Source organism: Macaca fascicularis, chromosome 5, assembly GCF_037993035.2.
Source record: "Macaca fascicularis isolate 582-1 chromosome 5, T2T-MFA8v1.1".
Classification (NCBI taxonomy): domain Eukaryota; kingdom Metazoa; phylum Chordata; class Mammalia; order Primates; family Cercopithecidae; genus Macaca; species Macaca fascicularis.
The window spans coordinates 157,896,630-157,905,631 of NC_088379.1; the positions used below are offsets into that span (position 1 = coordinate 157,896,630).

At 50.1% G+C, this 9,002-nt stretch overlaps 1 long non-coding RNA gene across 1 annotated transcript; it reads left to right on the forward strand.

The window, feature by feature from the left end:
- The first annotated feature begins 627 nt into the window (after positions 1-627).
- On the forward strand, positions 628-8,314 carry LOC107129846 (uncharacterized). Its single transcript, XR_001491081.3, has 3 exons — positions 628-966; positions 5,949-6,050; positions 7,410-8,314. It is a non-coding gene; the product is annotated as an uncharacterized lncRNA (long non-coding RNA).
- Positions 8,315-9,002: the final 688 nt, after the last annotated feature.

The following is a 9,002-nucleotide window of genomic DNA, read 5'->3' on the forward strand; positions in this document are numbered from 1 at the left end:
GGCGTGAACCCGGGAGGCGGAGCTTGCGGTGAGCCGAGATCGCGCCACTGCAGTCCAGCCCGGGCGACAGAGCGAGACTCCGTCTCAAAAAAAAAAAAAAAAAAAAAAGATCATAAACCCTTGACCACCTGCCCAAATTAATACCCTGCTCAATTTCCTTGCCAGCAGCTTTATGGGTCCATGGGTTCCAGCAAAACTGTTGACATCAGCACATCAACACATCATACCCACACTCTGCAGAGGCTTCTGGATGTGTTGTGCTCAGAGCCAATGCTGAACAGGCTGTGGGAAAGATGGGGCCTCTAAAGGCCCTCAGCCCCACAATGACCTCATTTCCTCCAGCCAGCATGCACTCCCATTAGAGCCCTGTCCAGGTTCTGTGCTTACCTGCCCAGGTGAGTCAGTGAGCTCATCTGAGGTTTGAGGCGGTTGTCCTGGAAAGAGAAAAAACACTAAACAACAAACATAAAGTAGTACCTGAGCCTCCCGCCCCCTAGGAGGCCTTCACCTTGAACTTCACATAGGAAAAGGCCAGCTAATGCCAGTGCGTGACTTCAGACTGGGCACTCATGTGCTAAGATAAACACAGCCAAGCCCTTTAAACAAACATTGTGGAAATGTTAGGCCAAGCGGTCAGAAAATGGAACCGGGCAGAGGACGGGACACAGAGAGTGCCAGCTGGGGGCTAGAACATTCTCCTCCTGCCACCAAGGAGCCGTGTGACTGTGGGACAACTCACCTGCCCTCTCTGGGCCTTGAGTTTCTTAACCCAAAAGTGAGAAATTGGGTAGGAGTAATTTCTAAGTTCCCTGAAAAGAATGGAATGAAATCACCATGCTCATGCAGTCAGGGTTTGTACAGGTTGGTGGGCTGGGTTTGCATTGTCTTCTTTTGTGCTGGATTGCAGGAGCAGAAGAGGAAGCTGACCACATGCCTCCGTTCACATGCAAAGCCCTTCCATGTCAGGTATTATTCTATTCTCCCCCTTTATCCCTAGTCTCCTCTCCTCAGCAGGCACCCACCACAATGTATTTGATATCTGTTCTTAGATATGTGTGTGTTTATATATGTGAGGGGTGTGTGTGTGTGTGTGTGTGTATCTATCTATAGATATATCCTTGTAAAATACATAGCACAGTTTGGGGTATGTTTTAAATTTATATAAATGGTAGCATGTTGGAAATCTCATTCCATTTCTTTACTCTGCACTCTGTTTTCATGATCCCTCCATGTTGCTGTGTGTACATCTAGCTTGTTAATTCCTACTGATGCACAGAATTATTTTTTTGCTCTTTTCGAGACAGAGTCTCGCTGTGTTGCTCAGGTTGGAGTGTAGTGGTGAGATCTTGGCTCACTGCAACCTCCGCCTCCTGGGTTCAAGCGATTCTTGTGCCTCAACCTTCCGAGTAGCTGAGATTACAGGTGTGTGCCACCTGTACACACCTCTACTTAGAGATGGGGGTTTCACCTTGTTGGCCAGGCTGGTTTTGAACTCCTGACCTCAGGTGATCTGCCAGCTTCGGCTTCCCAAAGTGCTGGGATTATAGGCGTGAGCCACCGCGCTTTGGTATGGGATCACCACATTGTTTTTATCCATTTCTCTCACGCTGGACACCTATGTTACTTATATACCATGTTACCACACATAGCGCCACTGTGGACATTTCCACATCATCCGCTTAAGGACCTCAAAGAGAGTTTCTTGGGAGCTGTTGCCTCATAAGACAGAGTTATCTGCAGTGTCCTGACTAGATTGCTCTAGGGGTGGGGGCAGAGGACATAGTGGCACAGTGCTGGGGAAGGAGAGGCTGGAGAGGGGCTTGCCGAACGGGAGCCATTGTCTGGCTGAGTTGTTTGGTGCTGGTTCCAGATTCTCTCCTCCGGGGAAGGTGCAGTTTTTTCACTGGGTCCTGTTTTAAGAGCTGTGCATCCCCTTACTTTATAGTCCGCATCATGGTTTGAGTTAAATGTGAATTGATTTACTATTTGACTGTCTGTCTCTCCTCCTAGACCATGAGTTCTCTGAGGGCACGTACAGTGGCTTTCTCACCCACAGTTGTATTACGCCCCGTGCCTGAGACCGAGCTAACACAGTAGATGCCCAGCAAACAGCCAGTGGCTTTATAAATCAGTGAGTGAGCTTGAGCTGTGACAAATACGACTGAAGCCTCCAGGAATTAGGAAGGGAAGAGCACTGTCCAGGCCACAAAGCTTAAGGAGCCCTCACTGTCCGGTGCCCATCTGCATAGGCAAGACCCGGGAATGAGGGTCTCCCTTGTCTCATCCCAGACACAGCTCTGAGCCTCAGACACAATTTTCAACTGCTCTTTCTTTTCTTTTCTTTTCTTTTCTTTTCTTTTCTTTTCTTTTTTTCTTTTCTTTTCTTTCCTTCCTTCCTTCTTTCTCCCTTTCTTTCTCTTTCTTTCTTTCTTTCTCTCTCTCTCTCTTTCTTTCTCTCTCTCTTTCTTTCTTTCTTTCTTTCTTTCTTTCTTTCTTTCTTTCTTTCTTTCTTTCTTTCTTTCTTTCTTTCTTTCTTTCTTTCTTTCTTTCTTTCTTTCTTTCTTTCAGAATCTCAGTATCACCCAGGCTGGAGTGCAATGTCGCGATCTTGGCTCACTGCAACCTCCTCCTCCTGGGTTCAAGAGATTCTCCTGCCTCAGCCTCCTAAGTAGCCGGGATTACAGGTGCCTGCCACCATGCCCAGCTAATTTTTGTATTTTCAGTAGAGATGGGGTTTCATCATGTTGGCCAAGCTGGTCTCAAACTCCTGACCTCAGGTGATCCGCCAGCCTTGGCCTCCCAAAGTGCTGGGATTACAGTCGTGAGCCACTACACCGGACTTAGGAAAGCTTTTGACCACAAGTTTAGCATCTAACCTGGTGCCTTCCTCTTCCCTCTCTCTTCTTCCCTCTCTCTTTCATTGAGCGTCAATTATGCGATGACCCTGTGCTAGCATGTGGGTTTCCGAAACTCTCAAGAATTCACTGTCCAGTAGGGGGTGGGGGTTGTGAAAATAAGTCATTACGATGCATAAAGAAGAGTTTTTTTTAATGACAATGTCGTCGCCTGGGACACTGGAGGCACTGGCTAACTCGGGCAGCATTGAGGAGGGTACTCTTGGGGCTGAATTCTGTCAAGAGGGTGGTGGTGAGGTGCCATCCGAGCCGGGGTTACCATGCATAGGTCTGAGTGAGGATGGCACAGTGCCTTCAGGTGGCGCGAGGGTCCTGAGTTTCTGGAGCGGGAGGCTGAGGCCAGGAGGCTGGGTGGTGATGGGCTGGGGTGCAGGGAGGTGAGGCTGCAGGGGGAAGGGTGGGAGGCAGAGCCATATCCTGGGAGCAGTAATTCATCAAAGACTGTACAGAGTGGGCAAGAACAAATTAGCACTTGAGAAGATTCTCTGGAGGTGTCTGGTGAGGAAAGACTCTGAGGGCAGGTAGGGATTGTGAGGCTACGACCTTGGTATAGGTGACAGGAGCTGAGGCTCTTTCCCCGGCAGCTGTGGTGAAGGGAGATGGGCAGGAGGAGCAGAGGGAGGAGGCATGGCCCTGGGCACCTGGAGCCATCTGAGTGCAGATGGGATGGGCAGTCTTGGAAGTGCAGGGTCACCCCTTCACACACATTCATGGAAAGCTGTAGAAATGTGTAGACCTGGGTGTCCAGAGAACTGAGGATCTGCGGTCCCAGGGGATAGGGTGTCACTGGGGCGAAGAGCAAGAGAGCCCTTCTGAGCCAGAGAAGTGCCTCCCCTGTGGAACAGGGGTCCCCAGTCTCATAAAACAAGCAACCATCAGCAAAGTTGTTTTCCAGAAAGAAGAAAAGGCCACTGGGCCGACTGTCAGCCTTGCTTGGAAGACGGAAGACAAGTCCAGCCCACTGAGACCCTGGGAAAGGTTATCCAGGTTGACTGACTGTCCCCAGCCTCAGGACAGTGGGGACGTGGCCCAGCCAGGGGGCAGGCACAGCTGTCTGGCAGAGCACTTTCACGGGACGCCCACACACTGGGAGGATGGCTTCGCTTCGGGAGGATGGCTTCGCTTTGCTCTTGTGCTCACTGGCCATGACGGGGGAGCCTTTTCTTTCCCCTCTCCTGAAATGGAAACCTAAATGCAGCCTCTGAAATTAGTAGGGCCATCTTGACTACACCATACTGAGGAAGTTGCATTACCTGAAGGAGAAATAATTATCTTTCTGCTTACTTCAACGCTGGCTTTGCTGAAGAGAAATTTTCTTCTCCTCTCCACCCATTCACCAAACTGGACTTTCAGGCTCTGCTGCTCTCTGGGAAAGTGTTTGGGGGTTACCAGGGCCTCAGGTCTCTCTTCTTCTCCTCCCACGGGCCCCCCACCCCCAACAGCTCGGTTTGTTTGTTTCCTCTGAATCCCTCTTTTGTCGCCTTACCTCAGATCCATGGCCAGGTGGCCAAGTTGAACACCGGTGCAGCCTCTGCTGTCCTCCTTCCCCTAGGCAGTGCCCTGCCAGGCTCTCTCCGAGGGCCCTGGAATCTGTCCTCAACACAGCCCTGTCTGAGCAGGAAAGCCCCAGGCTACAGCCAGCTTCCTGGCAGAAGTGAGCTCCCTATGCTTAGAAATGGGGCCCAAAATTGGCCTCTAAGGCCGTTTCAACGCTGGCCACACTCGCTTCCCTCCTGGGCCCCTCCCGCAGCTCCGTGCCCTTCTTGAAGGAGGGCCACGTTCTCTACCCTCCTGTGGGAACAGGAGTTGGGGGAATTTTTCAGCCTAGCTTGGTTAGAGTAACATGCAGCTGTGGACTTCTGGTTCGGGACGTGTCAAAACCGCCGGGAAGTTTACGTTTTTTAAATAAAAACAGAACAAATTCAGTTGGGGTTTCCAGAAAGTTCACCCTGTGGCTCTCCGGTGACCTCCCTTCCTTCCTGGCCTCCTTCAGCCCTTCCTCTGTCCTCCCTCACTTCCTACCCTACCTGGGCTGCAGGAAGACCCCTAGGAGGCTCCGTGGGGTACAAATCCTAGTGAAAGCTGCCCAAGAGGATTCCGATACAGCACAAAGCTTGGGAAGCTCCACCTTATCACACGTTGTTAGTGCACTGCCTGCTGTGGGGGGAGGCTGTGTCATTTAGACGAGAAATCTGGGCCCGAGTCTCTGGAGAGAAAAGGCCTGGGAAAGTGGGTAGGAAAAAAGAAGGCTGTTGTGTGGGGCTGGTGGGGCAATTTATGTCCATGGAACCCAGTGAACTATTTGTCCTTTCGGTCAATAAAAGATTTGACCTCATTCCTCCAGGGCCTAAACATTTGAAGCCTAGACTTTCTTCTGCATCTTTGAATTAGAGCATTTTGCTATGATTTAAGACAAAGTTTTGAATTCCTGGGTCTACCTCCAGCCCAGGTAAAATAGAAAGACAGAGAGAAAGTAGAGGGAGTGAGAGAGGATGTGGGGACAGCAGCTATTTTGGATTCTCAGAGATCATTTATTTTGTGAGATGGGGTCTTGCTCTGTTGCCCAGGCTGGAGTGCAGTGACTTGGTCATGGCTCACTGCAGCCTCGATCTCCCTGGGCTCAGGTGATCCTCCCACCTCAGCCTCCCCAGTAACTGGGACTACTGGTGCGCACCACCACGCCCGGCTAATTTTCTTATTTTTTTGTAGAGATAAGGTTTCGTCATGTTGCCCAGGCTGGTCCTGAACTCCTTAGCTCACGCAGTTCACCTGCCTCAGCCTCCCACAGTGGTGGGTTTACAGGTGTGAGCCATGTGCCCTGTAAGAATTTATTTTAAAAAATTGTTTATAGTGGTTTCTATTTCAAACATTTATGCTATAAAATGTGCAGTGTACAAAGTAAGCGCCACCCTCCCTGAATATAATAGCCCCAAACCAAGTCCTCCCCTCAGGGCACCCACTCTTAAGGGGTGCATCCCTGAGACCCTTTTCTCTGCACTGATGCTCAGACTCCCTGTGTGTGCCATTTTGCAGCGGGGTCACGCTCCACGTGTTGTTCTGCCACTGCCTTTGGTTTCTCGACACTGCCTCGTGGACACAGGAAGAGCTTGCAGCTGGTGACGAACTCTCCAGGAGGTGAGTAATCCAGCAGCTCTTTCTGCCTCGAGATGGGTGAGGTAACCTCTCTGGGTGCCAAAGGCAGGAGCAAAGAGAGTGATTCACAGAGCTGTTCTCCTTATTTGTCCAGTTGTGACCAGCCTGTTCACTGAAGTAAGAGCCCAGGAAGGATGAGCCATTTTATTTACCTGAGTGAGTCTCTGGTTTAGTGTTTCTTCTTAAACACTGAGTTCACAGGGCTCCTAAAGCAGACTGGAGTTGCAGAAAAGGCACTGGACAGAGTCAGTCCACAAGTATCTGCTGAGGTCCTACTATGTGTCAGACACTGTTCAAGCATAGGGTTGTGCTGAAGATGAGAGCAACAACATCCCAAAGCTCTGTCATGTTGGTGGAAGTGTCATGCTGGTGGATGTGTCATGCTGGTGGGGGACAGACAGAGAAGAGTCAGGTAAACATATAAGTACCTTTAGACACTGGTCACTGCTTACAGAAAATACAGTCGGGTGAGCTGATGGTCCCTTGAAGGGGAGACAGAATCAGCAGACTGGGGGTCCAGCTCCCGTCCAGCAAGAACTGCGTGACAAGGAACGTGACACTCCCCTCTCCTGGACTTCACTTTCCTCCACTGCACAAAGAGAGCACTGGACTCAGTCACCTGGTGCCACCTTCTAGCCATAGAAAGAGCACACAGGAGGTTCAGATACAATGTTCTGTGACTCCTTCCCAGAGTTCCTGTTCTATGATTGCAGCCTCTAGGGAGGGAGATATTGATTAAAAAGTCCTCAACAAATGGCAAAAGCTCTAGGGAACACAGAACAGCAGGAAGAGGAACCCAGCCTTGAAACCAATATATTTTATGCAAGTTCAAAGCAACTTTGTGCTCTCTAGGCCTTTGCTGGAAGCCCAAATGAAAGGAAGGTCAAATGAGTCTCCAGCTTTGGGAAGCTAGGCTCCCACGGCCAGAAAATGCAGGGCAAGGCAGAGGCCAGAGACCTGGGGAGGAAGGTGGAGGGAGGTGGCGCTGGAGGAGAGGATGGCAGGAGCTTCCTAGGCCCTTGGGAACCAGGGTCTGCCACAGCGCCCATTGGCTGGAGAGGCTCCCCTTCCACATGTCACCTCCCAGCTCCACCACGTTAATCCCCCATGGCATGGCCCTGCCACAAACAGGGCCAGCAGATCTGGTTTGCTGAACACTCCCAGGACAAGCCCGAAAGGGGACCTGAGTTCAGGCACCACCAAGAAAATCCTGCTTTGCAAAGAAGACCAGTTTAGCCCTGGAGAACCAGAGGTGGGAGGAAGGAGTGGAGAGGATCTCCACCTTCCCCTCCCTCAAAGGACAGTGACTCATACAATTTCTTTCTTTTTTTAATTTCACAGGTTCACATGCCATTTAGAAAGTGAGTTCAGTGCCTGGGGACTAATCAATGATGAGATTTTCCCACCTCGGCCTGACAGGAATGACACACAGCTGAGAAGATGGCAGTGGTGCTTTTCCTTTAGGGGAAGAAAGGAGGGCCCCCCGGAAACCTTCTCTCCTATCTGATTCATGCTCATTCATAATGCAGCAGGCTTGGGAGCTGCAAATAACATGCTAGTGCAAGAAGGCAAGCCAGTCAGGCAGTCTTATAGATCACTGCTCCATCTGTCACACTGACACAAGGATTCACGCTACTGAGGCCGGTGGCTCTTCACAGGGAGTTGAGATGGCAAGAAGCAGAGGCATCTCGGAGGAGATGCCCATTTTAGGGTTTGATGAAAGTTGAGTGAAATAATGCTCAGTACAATAGTCAGACACAGTAAGACTGAATGCCGACCATGTGACAGGCACTGTGACCAGCCCAAGGCATCAAATATCAGATCAAATAAGAGGCTGGCAAGGGTGGACCTCAAGGACACATTTACCTGGGAAGGCCCCTGGCAGGTGCTCAGTGCTGAGTACAATGAACAGTAAAGGCAAGTTGAACGTCTGACGTTCCGAGACCTAGGATGACCCAGGAGTCCAGTGGGAAAGTCCAAAGGGCAGCCACAAGCCAGCCTCCTTTTTCTCCTCTGCATAGCCTAAGGAAACACTCCCTTGGAATAACAGAAAGGACTAAAGATTTCTCCATTTTACAACCAAAAGATATTAAGCAATATGAAAGAAATACTTCCCTGGACTTAAAGAAAAGACTAGAGATGTGCTCATTTTGTACCTAAAAGAGATTGAGATTCTCGGGAAATTTTGGCCTGAGATCCTGAACCATCTGGCCATGCCCTAAGCCTTTGCTGGCAGCAAGTATGTTTCAAGCTCCTCTAAAAACGTGTCAGTCAAGCACTGATACATTTACAGGGAGAGTGAGAAACAGTATTATTGAATTTGGGAGACTAAGGCCTTAACTCTGACTTTTAAAGGCTCACTAGGATTTCTTATGGGCCTTGAGGCTTGGATTATTTTCAAAGGCGACCACTTTAAGCTGCACCCAGAGAGAAGCTCAAGTTGCATAGCATCGAGTTTCTGAGAAGGTTACTAACAGCTGTCCTCGAAATATACCACCTTCCCTGCCTCTTCCCTCCTTGGGAGGAGCTGTATAAAACAGGAGCTGAGGCCCTAGGGGAGTTGGAGAACGTTCCTGAGAGATTATGGATCTGGAGGGTTGCATGCATTTGCAGAAGCTCAAGGCCATCTCTTTCCCACCCTTCTGTTTTGAAGAGCCAGGCCCTTCCACGTGGTCCTCAGCAGGGTAATGGGGGTGGGTGATGCATCAGAATATCCTGGATACATTTTAAAAAATAGATTTGTCACCTCCACCACCTCTTCTAGTTCTCTGGGGATGGGGAGTGGGGAGAGGGGGGAGAGCGTGGCATTTGGAGAAGTGTCCCTGGGAGGCCTCATTGACTGGCCTGTCTGATGACTTGCCACCACCCCTGACCCCACAAACTTTTTGTTAGTTCTTATGTTTCAGAGAATGGGCTCTGGAGTTTGCAAGATGT